The sequence below is a fragment of the Hylaeus volcanicus genome, chromosome 3 (genome assembly GCF_026283585.1).
Source record: "Hylaeus volcanicus isolate JK05 chromosome 3, UHH_iyHylVolc1.0_haploid, whole genome shotgun sequence".
Lineage (NCBI taxonomy): Eukaryota > Metazoa > Arthropoda > Insecta > Hymenoptera > Colletidae > Hylaeus > Hylaeus volcanicus.
The window spans coordinates 2,763,440-2,786,950 of NC_071978.1; positions in this window are offsets into that span (position 1 = coordinate 2,763,440).

The following is a 23,511-nucleotide window of genomic DNA, read 5'->3' on the forward strand; positions in this document are numbered from 1 at the left end:
TTGACTTACTACGCGAATTTCCGGAAAACTCTAACGCGGAGGCACCCGCGGTGTAATTGATACTCACCCATCCTCGACCGTCACGGACCACCGGTCCTCCGCCACCCTTTTCACCCTCTGACGACCGAAAAAAGGAAGGAAAAGGGGTGTGCACGAGGATTGAAGAAGACGGGGCGCGGGTCGCGTTGTATACGATCGCCTTTGTCGCTTCGCCAACGGCCATTGTCGGTCTCTTGCACCGTTTAATGGTTCTCCAGCTTCCCTTTAAACGAGCTTCCCACAGCTTCGCTCTCTAAGAATCTCGTCTGGTGAACATGGGGTGCCTCGTTCGACCACGATTCCTCGATCTGCGAAGACTACGATAGCGGTTGAATTCTTCTTGCGCCGTCTCGTGGAACCAGGTGTTTTTAATTTTCCCAATTCCCGAGGCGATCTCGAGAAACGGAGCTGTACGCCATTCGATTCCCGTTTTTGAGAATTGTCCTGCTATTCTCAGACGGAATGGACGGTAACGGTAAGATCGTTCAACGGTCGTGGAGTTTCTGAGAGCTTCTGCAATTCCTGCGTATTTGATCGTCTAGGGCATCGAAGATTCAGAAATATTCAAAGAGATGATACTTTCCATTTGGTGGTATTTTCAAGATGAACTGCTCTACAAGAGAATAATAGTGGTAGATCGCAAAATATAAAAGTAGTATATGCTGCGCCTGAAGCGAATTTTCGAGATACTAAATTCACACAAATATTATTCTACAGTCGAGCTTTCGCGGGACCATAAATCTGTGGCAGATCCATTGTTCTTACGGACCTGACCAAATTAACCCTTCCCCTGTCACCCACGTCAAAACTGACGCACGGTTGTCTACCGTGACACGCTTCACGTGTCAGTTTTGACGCATGGTACTTTTTTCGCGACAGACTGGGTCGCAGATAGAATGCACGATAGATTCGTAGCAACATTCAAACTTATTCACAAATAATGCAATGTAATCTTACATGCATGTTTGAGAAAACTTGTAGACCGACACACAAAAACGAATGAATTAATACAAAACGACGAACTCTTTTTTTTTGAGTCGAATTAATTTGACCACTTCTGGGCAGCTTCTAGCATGTATACAATTTTAAGGACAGCGATGGTTCTCGAGGATGGCTACGCGCACAGTTTTGGATTTAAAGAGTTTTCGAGAGGTAATTTCTAGGGAAGCTCACCTAATGGGAACGAGAAATTATAGAATTGCAGGGTGCGCGCTTTTATACTTGGCGCTCAGACTCTCCTCATTTCTGAGCCTTTCAAAGGTAAATACGTTTACACGTTTCTCGACAATTTCTCTCTGCTTATGAAGCTTAGCTGCGCGTGGTGTAGACGAACGGATTCGCTTTCATGAATATCAGATGTTCCTTACTTTTTTCCCGCGTTTTCTCGTCTCATTTATGCACGCACGTTATCCGGAAGCGGATTAGCGTTGTACAGCGGCAAGGAAAACGTATAACTCGATTTCATTCAGTCGCTTCAGCTTCTTATAATTATTTTGCGCGCATAATTGCGCGAAATGCGCGAGCCAGAGGCAACGTACGCTTCATGCTTGTCTAAAAAAAAAATACAAGCTTCCCAGTTCCGTTGGCATGCGTTCCACCCTCATCCTATTAAACTTACTCGCGCGATAAATTTTTCGTTTGCATTTGGAAAAGTCCCGACAACTTCGCAAATTGCTTAACGCCGCGCTAATGGCTGCTATTTTCAAATTAGACGAGCTTTATTCGTTACACTGTTCAGCGTCTTGATAAATTCCTGTTGAAAACTTTATTACCCGATAATCATTGCGCCGCTCGCGTTTCAGAGGAAAACGAGGAAACTTAATCAGTGTTTTAGAACTCTTTAATGCACTAGAACAGTTTATAAAATTATTCTTCGAGGTTTGCGCTCTTTTTCCACCCTCCTCCTTTTTCCACAACGTTAACGACACCCGCGCGGGAACGTTTAAACATTCTAAAATAATAAATATACACTGTCGTGTCAATCTGTGGCCGGATTCACTGAAAAGTTTGCAGCCGTTGTTCAAATGGAACCGGTCGAGCTGCTTGTTTTATAAACAAGCGAGACGTAAAGCGAAAAGTTCGCGGACGCAATTTCGCAGTAAAACCTGTGGTTATCACATTGTCACTGTTCGGCTCGTAACGCAACGCGTGATATATAATGTAAGTTTGATCGAAAAAGTTCGCGGCGCTTCTTTATGAGACACGGGACTGGGAGGGTCCGTTGCGAGCCAACTGTTCCGCGTCAAATCGCACAAAATTTGACACCATCCGCGGTCATTCCCTTGAAATTGCTACCCTCTATCACCAGTTATCATCGTAGAAAACTGGAAGCTAAAAGTCGACGAACTTTAATGTTGACCCGCACAATTGTAGTTCCTTCTTGGTTCTTTCAACACTCTGCTTCTCTATTATAACAGAAATTCTTTCTTCAAAGATAAACTCTGCATGCTATTGTGTCAAAGTGTCCTATGCCCCTTTTCATGGTTGAAATTAGCCCTATATCTAGATCCACGTTCAGTTAAACAACGGACATTCTCCAAGTTCTGAATTTAATCTCGTCGAAACCGGAATTAAAGTTGCTGTTTTCGGAGCTCTTTCGTTAATCGCCGTTCCGCGCTACGAGGGCTGTTTATTATGCAAGTGTTTCGCAGCTTTCACACGCTGAAAGTGCACGCGGGGGCGCTTATTGCGTTATGCAAAGTCGTCGAGTCTTTCGTATGGCCCGGCGACGTCCAGCGTTGGCTGGCGTCGCTGAAACCGTGAACAATGAACGGCGATAAAGAGCGTCGCGTCCAGGCACGAGCCTCGAACAAATGCTCGTTTCGAGGCGGCTGATAACAGAGAACAATCGCTGAGAGAGTCTTCGCAACGACGAAACTCGAAAGAAGTTTCGCTCGTGCGAAGCCAGTGTCGAATTAACCCTGCGAGAACGAGCGAGTTTTATCAACGGCCAAGTTATTTCTCCGACTCTGCCGTGCTGGTAATAGCTTCATCATCTCTGGGGTAATTGCGTTGCGACGCTGTATAATTAGAGGGTATTTCGTGTTCGGAACATGTCCTGCATGCAGCACGCCTTTCATCCTGGGGAAATCGTTCCACGATCCTCAGAGGTGCTCCTCTCTGTTGCGCTTGCCAAATGAATAACCAGAAGAAGCGCGAGCCAAGTTTTTAAAATAGTATTTAATTCTTTTAATATTTAAAAATGTACAAATGATTATTAGAGCTTTAAGAAACCTATCAGATAAGTCAGTGAACAAGAATTCATGGTCTTCATCGTAAATCTTATTGTACAAAATTAAAAGGGAAATAAGACATCCATAGCGACGCGAATGCATAATAGGAAAAGAAAGGAATAAAAACTGAATAACGAGAAACACAAATTGTCGCAGTCCCTTACGTACTTGGCGCTCGTCTGCGCTCGCGATCCACCCCTGATTGCTTCGTCACGGCTACGTAAATGCCGTTAATTGTGTAATATAATGTTATTACTGACAATAGCGACGCGAGTCGGAATATCAGCGCGCAGATAAGGCGGTACAGTTTATCAAACTCGAAGCGTCTCGTTCCTCCTCAAATGTTGCGTCGCCATCTCGCGCCGTTCCCGCGGTTGTTATTTTTCCCATTACGTCGCCCGTAGGTCTCGTAGCGCGATTGTTTGGGGAAAATATGGTTCGGTTAGATGACGTCGTTGACGCAAACGTATCTCCCTTGTTGTCCTTACTATACTGCGAGCGAACTATTTGTTCGCGTGCACCATCGCCCGAAGATTTCGAGACGCGCTCTGTTGTCTATAGATGAAAATTGGGACACGATGCGTATAGAACTGTACAAGTTCCAAAAGTTAGCAATCAAATTTCGGGATCATCTGTATAATTAACGTACAATTCCAAGCATTTTGTTATAGAGGATCATAACTGTGAATAGCAGAAACGTTCGGAACAGAATGCTTGGGAAAGCATCATATATAATAATTAGTTTCCAATTACTGACATATTAATTCTTAATATACATTTCAGTCTATATGAAACTTCGCAAATTGTCAAACGAAAGCTTTCGCAGCATGTTTAATTTCGCCCAAAAATTAACAGAGTCTAATATTTCAATAGAACAGCTACCAGAGACCTTCAAGGAATAAATCGAGAATTAAAATGGTGAATGACGAAGAGCTTTATTTACCAATGCCATCAGAATTTACTGAGCGTTAAAACGGCTGGATTCTAGACAGAATCCGAGGGAGGGAAATAAATCAGTGGCCTAATTAATGTATTATTCGATATTCGATACGTTAACCTCGCGACAGTTCTATTCTCAGCCACGGTGATCGATATTATTTTTTCAAAGTTCTGCCGCTTTTAGCATCCAGGTCGAAAATCTGCTGACACGCGGATGAAGTCGCTGGGTCTGACGAGATTATCTCTATCCACCCAAAATAAGAAGCATTATTTACTCGACTCGTGAGCCCCTACGGAAGCCCGGAATATCGTAAGTTTTTCCGACGCCCATGGGAGATCCTCGAACGACCCGTTCGTTCGATCGCGGCCGTCCTGATACGAAGATCCTCTCGCGATCAAGGGGACCATAAACTTGTGACAAATATCTATTGCTTCGCGCGTCTCTCGGGCTCTGACTGAAAAACGGAGGTTCGCGTCTTGAATTCGCATCGGGGGCAAGGTATGCTCGATTCTGAAACGAAATCTATTCGGTAAAAAATCGAGTTCTATAATGGCGATTCAAGGAAACATTTTCCTACTTATTCTCGCTTCGCTTTATTTTTAAGATTCAAAGGTCGGACCACTTTGAAGCCAGCAAGGCTTCATAAAAATGGCCCTTGAGTCAATCTCGTCCAGTGTCACTTTTAGGAGTAGCTTAGTCGATCGTTAATCAATACGTCGATCTATGCATCGGTATAGCGGCTGTTACTTAGTCAACGCCAACCTTTCGACTCGGTTGTTCCTGTACCGTGTCTTTTGCCATTGTTTTGGTAATCGGATCAGAAGTTTCCGGAATGAATTTTAATAGATGATTGGCTTACACAAAGAGATACTTAGAAGGTACTTTACATTTTGTTGGAATTGAAAAATTTGCGGAAGTTCGATGAGCCCCGCGAGTCCCGCAGGACCGAACGCCTTGAAACTTCTCGAAGCCTCGAAACTGTTAAAAGTGTTCTTCGCGAAGCCGCTACGTGACCGAGCATTTAATTTCTATTTCTCGGAAAGGAACGGCGGTCGGGGTGAACGTTTCAGAACTACTTTCCGCTAATAATTCTCTCGTCAAACGTGACTAAAGATTTGTCGCGTGTCTCGAAGAATACGGGCTTCGAGCCGATTTCTTCGCAACTTTCCTTCGACTTTCAATCGGAGAGAATAATGCACGGTTTGTCTCGAGAGCGCTTGGCCTTTTTTGCAGAAACTGTGCCCATCATTTATTGAAAAAGGCTATCGATGTTGACGAAATCTCGCTTCGAACCAGAAATAGGCAGAATATATGTAATCATAATTCTAATTTTTAATAGATAAATGATAGATAAGCTTCCATTTCTCTTATTAGATGTATCAATGAAAGACCTCGTTATTCAATGAAACAGTATAATTTTAATGTAAGTTGAGGAACTTTTGGAAGAGACTGTGTAGCTCTCTCGAGAGATTTCGACAGCGGTAGCGATACGTTCGGGAGTAGCCTGAGGACCGTGGGAGTCTCTTGAAAAACTGCGCGAAGACACTTGGGGGCGCGGACTCGAAATCTATCTTCACCCTTATAAAGTTCTGGGCGAAGTCTCGTAATTTCATTCCCCATGGCCGGCGGATAAATGGAGAAAAAGCCAGGAGCCGTCTCTCCTTCTTATTCTCACGCTGGGGCTGCTTAGTGAAAACCCGAGTCTCATTCGACTGGCCACAAAGAAGATTGTTACCCGTCGTTTCTTCCATTTCGCGTTCCCTTTTTCTCAGAACTCGATCGAAGGAAGCGAGCGGCTCCAGGGTGCGATCATTAGTGGGATAATTACTTTCCTCCGAACTGCTTTGGACCCGAAGTAAACACTTTCGCAAAGTTTAGGATTCAAACAAAGATTAGAATTATTTTATGGGGATAGTCCAAGCTACGTACATTCTCATCCTTTCCATAAAAGTTTCATCATACAATCTTCTTCAGTTTATCTGAAGTACTTATTACAAGTTCGCAGCAGATTACCTCGTTATTACTCGCAACGAACATTTCATGTTGGCACGAATGGATCATAGCGTGGATAGCTTCAGTGAGCGTCTTATCCGTGTAGTTTCAGCCGACAACTTGTCTTCATTCGCGTGCCACGACGATTGCGAAGTATCGCACGCGTGCATGCGTGCACCGACGTTGGACAGGATTTCCTCTGAAAAGTGGTAGGAGTCGTAAGGAACGACGGAGTCACGCGGAGACGGAGGGGTCGCGGAGGGGCATATAACGACGTATTTGCATAAGGCGAGCTTGAAACGACGGCATAAGGACGGAGGAAGGAAGGAAATGCCGATCGATCTCTCGCAGCGACGTTATTTTCGCGGCCAGTCCTGAATATTCATAAAACAATGATTTGTGGTTTATTGCCGCTCCGCTGCTCGCATTTCCCCCGTCCGATTCATTTTCTCTTTCGCTCGGTTTTTATACGCACCTCTCCCCTCGCGATATTCGTTCGGGGATCGATCGTGCTTCTGTAACATCGCCTGAATTATTTGTCAGGGACGCGGTGCCACGTCGCGCAGTTACTGTGCATCACAATTAGAGACTGCTATTTTTTCACTCTGTTTTTCCACACGCAGACCTAGACGAAACCTTTAATCTGCTTGCAAACGGTCCCATCCTATCGCTAGGAGTCCCCCAACGCGTCTACAACTTTTCGCTAACGTTTCGTCCCTTGTGCCTCGAACAGCTGATTAGACGCTTCGAGCGACTCGGAAGATAAGCAGAGGAAACCTTATCCGGGATTGGGAACTTTATCGTCGAAGAAAGGAGGAAGCCGTAGCGCTTTAACTAATCCGTATACTAGTTTGTATACAAGATTTTGAAAGTCTCACATTTCACTGACGGACACTTCCACCAAACTTCCACTCAAACTTCAAACTTCCACTTTCCCAAATCTAACTGTTCTGTATCGAATATTACCCTATCTCTCTCTAATCGCACCGCAACTTTTCATTTTAAGTACCTATTGAGATATTAATATTAAAGCTCAGTTAATATTTGCATTTTACCCCGTTGCGACCATGTAAATATTAATCGCCTAAAATTTAGGTGAAATCAATAGGGTGTGAATTTGGGGAAATTACCATCCGGTCCTGATATCACTAACCGCTGGAAACAGAGTATATTGAATACAGTGTACTGGATCGACTGCGCATTTACGAAATTTCCTTTGTTGTTTTTCCCCGTGTCGATGTAACAAACAGATTTTCCACAGTTTTAGCTATTCTACCGAACAATTACTTTACCCACGGCGAGGTAGGTCCCTCGAGGTGTGCGATTTAAGCGCAGTTCGCCTACTCACCGAATTACTTCCTCGCTGTTTAGCATTTCGTTCGGCAGGCGAGCTCTAAACGAAATTCGTTTCCGTTCATTGCAAATACAAGTTCATTGCGCCACGGAGGGAAGTTTACCGGGAATGTTATTGGTATTTCTGCGCCGTATTTCCATACCGTTTCACCTAGCATCCCTTAAGTCGTTCTTGACGCGTCTCGGTCTTATTTGAGGTAGCATAAGCATGGAGGGGAAGCGTCGGGCGAACAACGAGGAATTCGCGGCTGTCCTGTTCTTAGCGCATCCTCGGTTTGCTTGAATATAGAAAGAACAAAGGAGAACGGTGAATGGTGCTTGAAATATTCACGGGCTTGTTACGTTTACCTCGACCGTGTCTGACCTGTTTCGGTATAGGCAACACTGGCGTTTTGGACGGGACGTCGAAAAAGCGAGTAATGAGACAGAGTGGCGTTCCAGCGATCGCAAATGCTGGAAATTTGAAATGTAGAGCAGACGTGGATCAATTGCGTCAACTTTCTTTTACTTTCCGCTATAAAACGTTCGCCAAGTTCGCACAGTTTCTCGGATGAATGCGCAGGAATGAATTTACCGATGAAACGTCAGCCTTGGATCTTATGGAAGACCTGAAGCTTTTTATTTTCATAATAAGAAATATTTTAAAAGAAGGAAAACCCTCCTTCGAATAGACTCATCTTCCTTTACTTGACGATATTCGACTAACAATTGAGCGTTTATAATCGAAGTCGCGAGTAGAAACTAAAATAGGCATGAAAGGTTGCATCAACCGTTGGTCGTTGCTTGAAAACATTCGCTTCTCGGTTGCCTGATTGTTGAATGACTTCCAAACAATCTGGATCGCCCTCTGAATCGTCGAGGCTCCTTTCGTTCTATTCTCGAGAGGACTTATCCACGGCCAAGCCGTTTACGAATTCAAGAGCCAAGACAGTCTTCGATTCGATGTATTCTAGCAGCATTTAAATCTCATCCTCGAGACCATTTCATCCCCCGCTTTCTTCTTAATATTGCACGATCCCATCCCCTCCTCTTGGTCGAATATCGATGATACAGATTATCACGGAATCTGAGCGATACGCTCAAATTATTTCGACTCACCTTACGCGATTGGAATCCATTAAACACCGCTCTCGAAAGTATTTAGGGACTATTGCGTCAATTTTAGTTACTCCTCCAGTGATTTTACAGAAATTTGGTTTATCTCGCGTTACCTTCTATAGTTTCGGCAACCTACGCAAGGTGTCACACCTTTAAAATTGGTGTGTAACATTGTACGATGTTCCCCGTAACCTCCACTACCAGCTTCCACCCAATATCAATGCTATTTTCAAGCCATAAAGAAGAATCATATTTTATCGAATTCTCTTCCTACGCCATTTCATGCAGCCGTTGCCTTGCTGATCGCCGACTCGAGCATTATCGATACCATCGTTGTTCGCATACGCCCATGTCGCGGAGGGTTTGCAGTAATGCCACGTCGCGCCAGTTTCCAGCTATTTATACGCAGTGATAGACGCAAAGTTACCACGGGATATCCCTAAGCGGTTGGTAATGATTGACCGTAATCGATGAATTTGGCCTTATCTTCCTCTCTCTCTATCCACCCTAACACGTTTATACTTCGCATCACAAGATCCCTCATTATGTGTTCAACCGCCGCCAGTGCTAACAATGTGACAATAATTGTAATTTATGCTCGAGGCTGTCACCGTTGATGCAACGCGAAATGACACGCGTGCACGTGAACGCGTTCACGTCCGAATGTGGAGTTAAGCCGGTTAGAGGAACGTCGCTTGACTCGCTGAATTATGCCTGCTTCTGCGTGCGGTTTCAGAGCAAACGTTTGCTACTTATTAGCGTCGCGGTGTCACGTTGCGGGTCATAGCACCGTCGCGTTTAACTATAACGCTTTGTTTAGGGTTTCGAAGAGCGTGTACGTTTTCTGATCAGTTATCCTCCAATGATGTTCCTTCAAGCAGGGTCCAACGATACTAATCGCTTATGCTCACCCATCAGCAGTCGCTGAAAATCTGGAATATTCATATTTACATATTTACGAAGCCGTGGTAGCCGTGTTTTCGCTCGCGCGTTATTTATTTGAAAATATTCCTCGAAAACAACGCGACGGACTTCGCAATACCGCGCGAATGCGGTGAGCGAAATAAAAGTGATTTTATTTACCGTTGTACTCAGCGATAAAAAATAAACTCGTCTCGGCGTAATAATTCGCGATAGATCGATACATACGCGTTCGATGCGCGTGGTCGAGTGCAGCTAGAACGCCGATGAGCCTGGGATACAGCGAAGCGCGTCGCTGTCTGTTTCTTTTTCGCTTTATGCAAAACAGGGTCGACGGGTGAGGGAGCCTCGACCCACGAGGGCTATCGGCATTGAAAACAGAAAGCAATCTATAAACCGCATAACCCGATACGATGCTTTGATGCAGTCGTTTTGCTAGGATCAATCGGAAGATCCGCACGCGGGCACATCTCTTTGATTAAAAATCGAATTGCGCTTCGAGTACCCCGGTTAGTTGTGAATATGTCCACCGCCTGAAGAATCTTTTCGCAAATGCATATACTATTCTGCGGTACTCCCAGCCATCTTTTTCAATTACGAGCCAAGTTTTATCAAATCAAAGTCTGAAACTTTATGTATCGACAGAACTAGTTTTATGTTATTGTTTCAGCATACATGATCATTCTAAAATGTGCAGTTATATTTTTTCATTCGAGGTACTGTTTGAGAGAAAGTTGATTTTGTGTATAGATGGGACTCACTGGTGCGTTTGACCACTGCTCGCTGAATCTGCTAATAATCGAGCCGTTGCATCTGACAATTGTCTGCTATTTCTACTTGCATTGCAGTTTGTAACGCACTGTAGATATATTCTTCCACAGTTAATCTCGTAATTCGTCGCCTGCGTCAATGGACCTATTGAACATTGGGAACATAAAGTGACGCAAATTGCAATCATTCGAATACACATTTTACGTTACGTACAAAACGCCCCGGGTCTCATTTTATTTAACGTTAAACTCCAACGAGATTAACGACGAGTCCATTGTCGATTCGCTGATAAATTTAAAATCCTTTCGATGTACGCCGTGTAAAACACGATTCCCAATCCGTCGTTGGTTATTTTTCGAATAGCATTAAACGCGTAACCGCTCTATCCACTTCCCGTCTATCGCGAGACTCGAAATGCTTCGAAATATACATATTTAGCGTTCGGTCCTCCAATCATTACTTATATTATTTTTGTCGCAAATAAATTCGCTGACAATCAACACGCACCGACGAGCATGTTACATAAATTCGTATCGATTCTCTTGGCCAAGGATTGTTAATCTTATATATTCATGAGAGTAAGAATTACATGGCGGATACGAGTAGAAGCTATGCCTAATTCTATATGCAAGAAAATTAAACAGAAATCGGAATGCGATCTGTAAGATTCTTTTCCACCGAGGATGGCCTTTTAAGTGAAAAGGTGCAATTCTTGTATTCGATTTCAGTGAACGCGAAACGTATCTCGCGAGACGTACACTTTTGTATTCTGGAAAAAGCGGATAAGTCGAGTTTTCGCTCGATCTTGATGGTTCCGATGCCGATATCCGCTGGAAGGCTGTATCCTCTCGCAAGGCTCCCGAGTTTCCTTCGACGAATAAAGCCCAGGGCAGCGATTTCATAGGGCGGACGCAAATTCGAGCATCCGTGCGAGGCAAGACTCGCATCTCGTCGGCGCGCGCCTCAATTCCCGACGAGTAGGTATCTTGACCTCGGTGTTTGCCAGTGACGGCACCGGAAACTCAATTTCGAGTGGCCCTCCTGCAGGCCCCTCGGCCTTTCAGCTCTACATCTCCATCTACTTTCACCTTTACATCCCGAGTACCGTTGAAATGCTATCGCGAAGGTAAGCGTCGCGGCGTCGTCCTTCCGACTCGAGCGGATCAGTCGAATCTCCGAATGCGCGATCTTGACTTGTCGATGGCTTATCGTTCCGCGAGACGTTGAATCGATCGGAGATAAGGGATCGCAAGCAGTTCTCTATCATGTATCGAAAAGATGTTCAATTTACCAGGAAGGTCTCCTTGTGGATGATTATTTCGGAAGGAAGACGCGAAGATCTCTCCGTCGAATGAATGAATGAATGATAGATTGGAGAAGAAATAGTAGTTTGTAGAATTACAGGCGGCAATTAGAAATTCTGTATGAGAGGTGTTTACATTTTAATTTTATCAGGATTGAGATCGACTTTTCACGAAAAATTTAAACGAAAGCGGAGAAAGAAATATTTGGAAACTTGCGAATAGTTTATGCTTTACTAACGGTTCCCAGCAAGCAACGCGAGTTCGCGGTACGCGTGGCCGTGCTTTGTGAACTGCTTCGGTCTGGAGTCGTTCGGAATCCTCTCCATCGAAACGAATTTCCTCTTAAAACTGTGAAAAGCCCGGTAAAAAATTCACCACCTCGGAGAACCGTTATCCATTCCTTTCTTCGCGCTACGTTTTTTCACTCGCAAATTCGTTCGATTATCATGAATTTTCCATCCGTTCAGAGTCCGTCCGTGGCAGGATCAATAATTTACCGGAGAAATGTTTAATTGGTCCTTGTCCATTGTTAGACTAGAACGAACGCTCTGCTTTCTAGTAAGACGACTCCTAGCCGTGCAAAAAGTTTTTATCGAAACGAAGCTTCCGATAGTTTTAACTTTCATTCGCGAACGGTTCAGGAGTTAGCCCTGTTATTCGAATTGATGGATCCTCCTCGGATCCGGTGATCCTTGTTCAGCAATCACAGAAATCGGATATTCGAACAAAAGAAGGAACGAGCTCGGTAGAAGCGATAGGAACAGAGCTTGGGAGAATTCTTTTCTAGACAAACTCGATAAATTCCTTTCAAAATAAATTTAATTCCAGGTAAATCCGATGGTAGGTTGGTGCAAAACAATTATTACGTGATATACCACGCAATTGAAGTACACACATTGGGAAACGAGTTTTCGTTATTAAATAATCCATTAAATAATCCATTAATCCATCCCTATTTTGAATGCAAATTGGGTAATCTCTAAATAAAGATTTTTTAAGAATATGCTCGCAGCCCGGTGAAATGTAAAATGAAAATAATCAAAATGAGTTCTGCTTGAATACTGATGTGGAAGCAGCCTCGGAAGCTTGTCCGTGGGTTGTGAGAGCATTTTATACGCGTAGTTTAGCTCGAACGAAGAGGAAATTCTTTGGCGAACACTGCTCCTTAAATTTCCCATGGCATACGTTACACTCGAGGACTGTGGTCCAACAATTCTTTATTAAGCAACGAGGCCCGAGGCGTGGAGCGTATGTATACTACTAAATTGTCTTTGGCATCCTGGTTGCAGTGACGTTTACAGGTGGTATATATAACTTTCGTGTTTATCTACATTTCAACGCTGCGCAGTCGCGTTTAAATTCACCCATACACGCTGTTGGTTGCCAACACGGCAGCCTGTAAACGGTGTCTAATTATTGCTCGCGATAATTAGACGTCGTCCTTTGCTTGTTCACTGTTCGTTCGCCATTTGCTCTCGCGGCATTAGCGGAATACCGCGACTGGATATATAATACACGCGAATACTTGTATCAGTGATCATCCACGAGTAGAACCTACCGTCGATTAGGGTGAAACCTTTTAGGTGTACACGCTATATTATATTTTGTCAAAAGTGCATGGGAATGTATGTGTTTGGGGAGACGTAGGTATAGACACTGTTGCCTAGATCGTAAGAAAAATTTATTTTCGTGAATTATTCTCTGAGAACGAAGACAACCAAGAGCTTTACCGCAATTATCTCTGAAAAGGGTGAACGTATGGGCATTTATTGACTGTCTGCCATTCAAGTTGGCGGGGGTGCTCGGCACGAAGCACTTTCTACCCTAGGCTAGCGAAGAAAAGGATCGTTATTCTTGACGGAAACGTGAGGGCACTTCAAGGATCATCTCCGCAGGGGACGGCGCGCCTTTTAGCGCCCTCGAAGCGATATCGCATGCGTTCCATGCAGCTCAAGTGGCCGCACTTAAGCATTTGTCTCACGTATCTTGCCAGTCGCCAATCGTCATTGGACACCAAGGCAGGACGCGACGATTGTTCGCCGAACAATACCTTTATTCGTGAACAAAGACGAAAAATGAGCAGGCTGGCGCGAGAGACGAGGTGAAAGCCGTCCAGGTAAAGCTGGAAGACCGTAGAAAAATGAGGAAGCGCCGAGGGGACGGATACCGAGAGGATTCTGATTGTTCCTGGACCTTTTGCGATCACTCGAGCCCAAAAGAGCTGATTCCCCGTTGCTGTGAGCCGCACGTGTCGCGGTTAACACGTATGGGCTGACATGATTTGGCTTCGTTTTATATAAGAGCCAGTGACGATATCGTTCAATTTTGTTTTCATTCTTGGATGAAATTATGGTTAAAGAATGTTTAAATCGCTAATGCGTATCGAAGTTCTGGCCCTCAACGATCGAAGTGTGAGGCATCGAATAGAGGACGAAGAAAGGAGGGTGATAACAGAGAGAAAAAGAAGAGAGCAGGTGAAGAAGGATCGGTCAAATCACGCTGGCGAGACGCCAACCAATTATGAATGTAAAATTATTGTAACATTGATACCGAACGAGGAAGGAAAAGGATGGCCGTCGTAAAACGGATATTCGACTTCTACTAGAGTCTTTCTGTTCTTTTCGTGCTCCTCCTCGCTTTTGCTCAGGGTGTCACATTATTCGGGGCATTGTTCATGCAACATCGGAGCCAACTACGTCACGTCGAGTAATTGAAATCCAATATGCCTACCTCACCTGGCAGTTCGTGGCGAGTCTCAGCATTTTATTACGCTCTACCAACTTTCTTCGCGTCATCGAGAAAATCGAACCAGGTTTCGGTGCTGATCGCGTTGCAGTAAATCGAAATTAGCCTATTCGAGCAGCCAGCCACCGTAACTTTATTGGTCAGCACGGACGATAGAATTGAATTTGGTACAAGCTTGGTAAAATTGGGTTTTTTGTGCTACGAGAATTAAAGCTCCGAGTAGAAGCAATTCGAAATTGTTCTCCTCCCTTTAAGGGGTTATGTACAGTTGGCCACACTGAAAGGTTCGATTTTACTTATCCTATTTAGCTGGACTTTTAATTTGGTTCAAATGCTTTTATGCTAGAAGTTCGTAAATAAATTAAAGAAAAATACTTCGAATCAAACTCCAGCCATCGATGACTGTAACGTTATTTTCTGTTTATAAACTGTACTTTCTACGAACGTGGATGGATTTAAGAGAAACTTTAGTAGATTTGGAAACTTTTTTGTACGACGATATAGGACAGGTAACTCGCCCGGGGATTATCACAGCCTGGAGTCGAGATTGGATGCTAGTCGATACTTTGTCGCGATATACTGTTTCTTTTACGGGTATAGTGACATCGTAAGGCCTGGCCCAAGTACGCCCAGCGTGTCGTTTAGGTCACTGCTTCAAACTTGATGTATCAAATATTTCTAGCACGAGTAACTTCCAACAGTTAATACAAATTGTAGACCGGTACGTATCGATGAACGATAATAGTAGCTCGTATTGCAATACCGAAACATCGGGAAGGTTAACACATTCGCACACGCCACGACGCGATGCATTACCCCAGGGCGCGAAGCTTTCACCGTGGTGACCGAATTTCCCTGTGAAATTGAAACAGTCGTGGCTCATGGCCACTTTTGCGCACCGCAATGTGAAACAATTAATAAACGCGGCTGCGACGGAGATGTCCGCGTCGTTCTGCACATGTAACAAGCTGAACGCGACCGCTGCATTATAATCCATTAACAATTAACGAACTGCTAATGAAATGGAACGCCGACCACCGTTGGTCGCGTCGACCGACGGGAGCCCCTGAAATGGGTCGATCGTTATGATTTCCATCGGCGACCGGAAACGTTCGGCTACCGGACACGAGCACCTCCCTTCTCCCCTAACCGTTCGCTGCCCACCTCGTGTCGTAATGTCATCGTTCGAGCCGGAACTAAGAATAATTCTCGATCGTCTATCGCGCTGGAAACGCGTCTATTTTCCTGCCAGTTTATCGATACGCCGTGACGATGGGTAATTATCGTTCCGTGGCCGAATTTGTGATGCGGATTCCGCGGTGTTTACCACCCGGCCGATGTTCGACCTCGTTCATTACGGGAAACAATTGCTCATTTTGCTCGCTTCTAGAATATAAACGCAAGTTATTCTGTTCGCGCACTTTTTCGAGGACAACCAAGTTCAAGCATCTCCAAATACAGAAATGAAATTCTTTAGAGTAACGAAGTTCTCAGGAATCAGACGTACGTTTTGCGGAAACGAAGTCTGGCGAGAGCTACGTGATCGATTCGCAAACTGTGTTTCAGTCTGGCGTCAATTACGGTAAACTTCGCCGAGTAGATTCACCTGTCCGCGCTCTAAATTCCTTGTTATCGCCCCTCGCCTCCGGATTTCCCGTGAAAAGAACATTCTTCCTTCGAGGTGGAGGCCTGCGTCGGAAACGTGTTCGTTGTTTCGAAGCGATCCGTGGCGCGAAGAAGAGCCACACAGAACAGTTTTCTCGTCACAGGCGAAGTTGCTCGGACGCTGAAGTTGAGAAAGCTCCATCCTTCTACCACATAATTACACGAAACGTTAGGAACGACCGTGCCACGGGGAATTTCTAATTAAATCTAACGCGACACTGCTGATGACGCGATATTTAATGCAAAACTTGGCTAACTAGCGCGAAATTGAAAAGTTTGGTGTCCGAGGGTGAGCTCGCGATCAGCGATTGTCTTCCTCGGGATTCTTCTTCACGATGAAGTACTGAAGTTTCTTTGGATATTTATTAAGAAGTAATACCTGAGCCAGGTACCTTAGGTAACAGAGAGTGACAGCGTGGAGGATGTAATAAATGTGGAGGAGAGAAAAACGAGAGCTCAACGTACCTTTGATCAAACGGAATTTTTATCGACTTTAACGACTTCCACGGTCGAGGTCGTTTTGGTTTCTCTCTCTCGTCCAACGGTATTCCACAGGTTTTGCTTCCCCGAAAGAGAAGCCCGGCTAATTACGCTAATGACACTAGTGTTTAGCTGCTCGTAAAGTAAAATGCCGATTGTCGCGCTATTAGAGCCGATCGTTGTCGATGCGAAGATTCCATTCTCCTTCTTCTTGGTCGATTAGTTTTTACGAGCCGTGCTTCGTGCCCCATCCCCCGCGCGCAACGTTCTAGACAATGGAACGATCCAGCCTCGGCGAATATCTGGCATCTTTTTCGTCACTGATTCTCGTTCCAGTGGATTCCAACAATGCCTCGCAACGCGAATCTCTAACCCAGTGATTCCCAAACATTTTGTCCTGGCCACTTATTTCTACATGTGTTTCTCCAGGTTATTTTTCCACCGTTAAATTCAGCATCAAAAACGTACGTAAATGTACAATCATCAACATTTTTGGAGAGTCTTATTAAAGTCTCGAGGTCTTAAAAGAAAAAGAAATACGTACGGTCAATTTCGCATCAAAACAAATCGTGCCAAACCCTGCCTAACAGGAATCTCTCCGGAGGATCCTTGATGGCTCCGAGCTCTTCGAAGCATTTGTTATTTCATTCCGTAGGACAAGGTCGTCGGACGTCGAGACGCTGCGAGTTTTCGATAAGAGACGACTCCCTTAGCTCTGAGCGATCCTCGTGGCTTGGATTTCGATACAGCCTCCTCGAGGAGCGCATCTGGAAGTATGGAGGGATCCTGCAAGGAGCGTGCCACAACAGAGGCGCTTCTTGCGAAGCAATGAACCGTGGCCAGCTTCGATGGTCCGCATCCATCGAGACTCTTAAACAAAGGCAAAAACCGTGACTGCAAACCATTTCTCCCTGACGGCGTTTAGCCTTTGTAGCGCGATTTTATTGGAGACCCGACGGTTTTCTTCGTCGCTAATTTCGTTTACGCGTAACGCCGGAAGCTCGGTGCTTCTGAAAAGGTCAGGAGAGCACTCGTCTAACAAAGTGTCGCTTCGTATAGCCTTCTACCTTCACGCTGCGACAATCTTAGCGACGATCGAAGCTTTGCGGAATTGCCACTCATATCGAGGGGATTCGATGTTTGTCCTGCTCTCCGCGTAATTCGCAAAGGAACACAGCGTTCCTGCTCTTGCGAGGAACGTCCGTGGCTCTGATAAAATTTGACTCACGAATAGGGGACTCGAAAATGTAGTACAAGTATGTTTTTCTTAGGTTCGTGGGGCGAAAACTACTCTTGAAATCGTGGATGAAGAAAATGGCAATTTAAAGTTTTACTTTGGAAGATTCAGTCGAATTAAGTTATTCTAAACTGATCTACGTCGAAGAGACGACATAGCGAAAAAAAAGTAGCTCGATTCCCGCGTCGATATTTGATTTGCGACGTAACAGTGACTTTCAGTCGAGTTCTACTCAAACGCATTCGAACGCATTCTCGAATGCATTCACGAGTGGTGCTCGTTGGAACGAAATCGTCGTGAAATCCTCCACTGACAAACATTGCGCAAGTAATGTCATAATGGCCGTGGAGTCGGCGATAATCGTACTCTCAGTGGAGTGTGGCGATTATATTTCAAGGGCTATTCTGCCTTTTCTATGGTCGCAGATATAGAGGACGTTTCGCGCTGTCTACTCGAGGGAATTCTACCTGTGCCACAAACGCGTTATCAAAACTTCGTGAATCGAAAGCTAACTGTAACGCTGAGATAACGTTAAAGAGTCTCAGGTAATTCACGGAGAAACGTTTCTCAGTCAAATCGTCGTGAAAAGGAAAATTAACGTTCGAATTAATTTTTTCCCGTTACCAATTCCTTCGCCTTCGAGCGCAACGAAAGTCAGTCAAACGTACCTGAGGAATTCCGTGACTTTCAAAGCTTCCAAGGCAGCCCCGAGTGACTTCAGAAATCCGAGCAGCGTTTACCAAAGAAAAGATTTTTACCGTGGACTCTGTTGTTGCGCTGTAAGCCGAGACGAACGATTTAAAGTTTCGCTAAAGCTCGCGTTAACGAGGTCTTCGACCTCTCGTCGTCCCTCGAACGTCGAAGTCGACACTGGGGATCGAGAGCGTTGACTCTCGGAACCGTGCAACTGTAGCATCGGTTGCTATCGACGATCCCAACCACCTACCCTTCGACTGCACTCTGTTCTCATCGAAGGTCGAAGTGTGTTCATCGTCTCGAGGGAACACTACGCCGCCATTGAGAATTCTGCGTATGTAGGCGTCTTTAAGGTCCAAGTAACCGTGAAGTCACAAAGTAGCAATTAAAGTTTCATCGCGTCTCCAACTCCTATGCTCAAGAGGCCGCCGATGAGAATTTCCTTGCCTCTTACAATCCTCTCCGCCATAAAATGAATTCTCTTATCATATAATCGCAGCTGGTAACGTCGGGTTAATAAGGCAAATTTTCGGAGTTTGCAATTTCATAAAATTGGAGTGTCAAAGAAAATAATAACGTCCCATAGCGCGTCATAATAGCGCGTTCCACACTAGCGCAAAAACGATTTTGGCCAAATGAATTGTTCCACGCAGGTATGACATCGAACACAATTAGCGATACGTTCATTGAAGACTTCAACAGAGGCTAATTGCTCATTACTCGATTTATCCGACTAAACGACGCATTAGTAAACCCGTCCCAGCCCGCGTTTAATGAGTACAAATGGCCCAGGAACGGTGGCACGTGAAACATATTATGTCAATTGGCCCCGAAACTCGCGCAAGGCATGGAGTAATTATAGAATAACAATTATTAATTAGTCGTGCTCCGGGGATCATCTGGTTATAATGCGTTCCATGACCATGAACAATGATTACGTCGTTGAAGCATGTGAGTTCGCGTACTGGTTTTCGGCTAGTTGATGAATATTCGTAGCGGAAAGAGACAGAATCGTCGACGACCAATAAGAACGGATTCGTGGGAATTGGAGTTTGACAAGGAGAATGAATTTAACGACTCGAATCACTTTTACTTATTTCCGTGGAACACTGAAGAGGAAGGAGCAATCATTATCGGAAGAACAATGGCGGTTGAATAAAGGGGAAGGAGGAAAACAAAGAGGAAGAAGTCGACGACGAGCGTATTAATCAAGACATAAATGCTTTCAACGCTGGGAACCTGGTGACGATTTCATTTAACGATTATTGCTGCCACTCGGGCGCATATGTTTGGACACAACCACGTCATGCAGTTACATGCAACACGCCGTTATACTCGTTGCAACATTTTCGCGTAATTTAGCACGTTCAGAAACACGCGCGCCCTCGGTCGAGGGTACGTGCGAATTACAAATGTTCCGCGAATTGTCTCCCGTATGGACCGCCATCTCCAGCCTCTTAGCGTTCACGTTCTCGTTTCGGGACGAGTGGGGCATTCAAAAATTACACGTGGATGAAGCGTACTTATTCTATGCAACGAAACATTATGCAATGCTCTTATAATCGATGACTTCTTTTAACATGAAGTTGTACGTTGAATATTCTTCGTGCAAAGCATAACGAGTTCTTAGTACAGGAAACAATATTTCATTTTTAATTGGATGATGTACCTTTAGGAAGCCACCTCGATGTTCTCCGAATTGTTCGAAATATTTTAATCATTCCAGAGTAATTAAATGCTAAACATTGTCTTCCAGTCCACATTATTCCTGGCTGAATGCATCCGACGCACTAGAGGTCCCTGAATGCCTATTGCTCCAATAAAGTGCGTGCCGCTGGACCCATCTCCTTTGGGAATTTAATTATGGCGACATTCAATTAGGATACGTACAACGCGCCTATGTTTTGACGGTAGTCACTTAAAGCCGTAACAATGGTTAACAGCCGCAACGTGGACTTGCCAGCCGCGTGATTAAACGGTTAACTGGTACTGTTATACGCGCGTAATGGGAGCTGGTATTTCACGAGACTTTTCAATGAAAATTTCTAGTTAATACCAGTAGATTATTTAATCTGTCCCCGGGTCGCTCTGCGGTTCCTACATTCCACGATTCAACGACACCCGAGGTAGCAAGGAGCTTTTAAATTGCCCATCGACGCGTTTTCGCCAGCTCTCAAGGCAAGGAATTTTCGAATTAAATTCTCTTCCACTTCTATTCCCGAAGTAAAGGATCTGCGGCGATCTTTATTCCTAGACACGTCAAATTTCCATAGCACCAGCATTCCTGATAGTAAAAGATGACATCCCCAGTTGAGCCAACAATTCGTTCCATCGATTCTAACCAATCTTACCCCGTTAATTAGATGGTCGCGATTGATTGGCGCGCGTGGACGACAGTCGCGTATCGAGATTTACGAGCTGGCGAGATTCGCGAAGAATTCGTCGGCGCGGGTGCCGGAACAGTGACAATACGACTCGAAATTAATCGACCCGCGTCCTTGGAAGCGAACCGAATCGTCGAACAGGGGTTGAGGTATCATCGAATCCGATCGATGGTCATTGCAAACGGACGTGGGATCCGGGGGTTCCGAAGCCAGGACCGATATTTATTGTCCTTCTATTTGCTAGGGCTGACCATGAATCAGCACGGTGCGACGTTGTTGATCGCCGAGACGCTGTTTATTCAGACTGTCAACAGGCAGCGCGTCCTGGTCTAATATCCGACGTGGTCTCTGAGCGCGATGCACGTGAATCGGACTTACTTCCGCGTATATATTCCGCCTATTCAGGAATTCATTACGGCCCGATTCTACGTTCACCGAGATTTACCGGATACGGAACCGCCTAGAAGGGCGAGCGAATATCAGGCATTTCGATTCCAGGTTCCAGCTCGTCGGGGACGACCCGAATTCGCCTTCGACTCCCTCCGTTCATACCCTGACGCCGTTTGGGTAACGAGAGGGAAGATAAAAGTCTCTTTCACCAGACGGAACGCTCGGGATATTCTCGACGCGCCAGACCTTCGATCTTGTTTATTTATATCGCTTCCACGTCGAGTAATAAGGCTCCGAGCGTGCAATAAAATTTTGTTATATCATTATTTATTTTGCTTGAAATACCTAAAAATTCATTTCTACACTAATGTTAATGTTTCGTCGATTCTTTTCTCGACGGGCGGGAACAATTAAAATTTCCAACAAAAATCGTTCCACAGTCAAAGGGTTAAGTCTCGTCAGTCCAAGAGTAGAAGAACGACTCCACGATAAGAGTGGCACTCGTGATTCTTTTCTGAAAGACGAAATCCACGAACGAACGATGGGAACTGGAGACCGCAAAAACTCGTCGAAGACGAATGGATACCATTTCTCCTTTAAGAAGCTCTTAAAACAACTGGAAGATCGACGTTCTACGCGACGGTGGCGCGAGTTCGACATAGGTGGACCTTAAATCATCGGATTCGCTCCGGTTTCGCAAAGTTCGTAGATTATCGAATCGACGAGAACCACACCTGACTAAAATGGAACCCGAAGAATCGTCGAAAAAGGTCGCTGTTATTGGTTTTCCAAAGATATTACTTGCCTAATCGCTCGAGAGGATACAAAACAGAGAATGCTTCTGTCTAGTCTTTCGCAGGACTAAATTTTACAATGGATCAGCTTGCATTGTCATAACCCAGATGCTGGCTTCTCGATAAAACGTTAAAATCGCCGGTAAAAATGACGTCGAGTTTCCGTTGGAGTCGAGTCATTCGCAAAGTTAATCGCGCCACGTCCTCATAATTTACATAATTTTCATAAAGCATTAGCGAAATTTCCATCGAAGCCGCGTCGCTTAAGACTGCGTGTGGTGAGATCGATGCGCGAACATTGACGCACCGCGATGGTTGTGTCCGATCAAATGCGTCGGTTGACCACTGAATCCTTTAGAAAATATGTAGACTATTAAATATTATATTGTACTAATAAATATTTTGATAAAACAGGACATTCATGGAATTCGTGGCGTTAGCGCAACTCATTTGGGAAACATGGAGTCACAAGCTATTGCGTGGTCTTTTAATAACGTTACGCATTTAATAGTGCATTCAGTGGCTAGGGAAAACGATGGCCTGAAGAATGCATTTCGTTAGAAGTCGTCATCTCAAATGGTTCCTCGACGAAATTCTCAGAAAAATCGGACCGCTGTATTTCTTGGAAATGCGTACGCTCTACCAGTAGCAATAGTAAACAGGAAAAAAAACGCTGACTCAGCACCACGCGTCACTGACCCATCCTTAAGCGCGAGTCGAGGTAGGTCGCTCACGCACGTGCGAGAGAGAGAGGTCCGAGTGTGCGAGCACGAGGGAGATAGTGAAACTCGAAGAAAATACGCCTTCCTTCGATCGACGATATCTTTGGAACGCAAAGTCGAATCGATATGAAACAAAAAACCACTTGAAAGGGGAGGCATCAACGCTTTTAACGACGGCTTAGTTGTGAATTTATCTTGCGTAACTTCGGAGCTACAGGAATGCAAAGTTTCAACATTTTTGAAACGCGTTAGTAGAGAGTTTATTTAAGTATCCTAAAGAATCAATACACTATTGTAGTGTCCGCGCCTCCCAACAATACCCAACAATAAGGAGTCAAATAAGAACAGGTACGGGATTGGTCGCGTAGGTAAAGCGGTCGACTGTGGATCCGAGGATCGTGGCTTCGAATCCCCGTGCCTTATTTTTCGTTTAGACTCCTACATATGGGGACTCGTCCGGGATGGGGGGTTACAGCGGCAGAGGACCGGCCAGTGACGATGAGTCACGATGAACAACAATGCCACGCGAAGGACGGTGGAGCGGGCAACAATGAGGCGTCGAGAGAGAACAACGTTCCAGAAAGAGAGAGGGGAGTACACTCGCGAAAGAGGGCGCGGCGCGCACTGTTGTTGAGACGCGAAACCCGAGAGAGAAAGAGAGAGGGGAGTACACTCGCGAAAGAGGGTGCGGCGCGCACTGTGTTGAGACGCGAAACCCGAGAAAACGGACATTCGAGGGCGAATGAT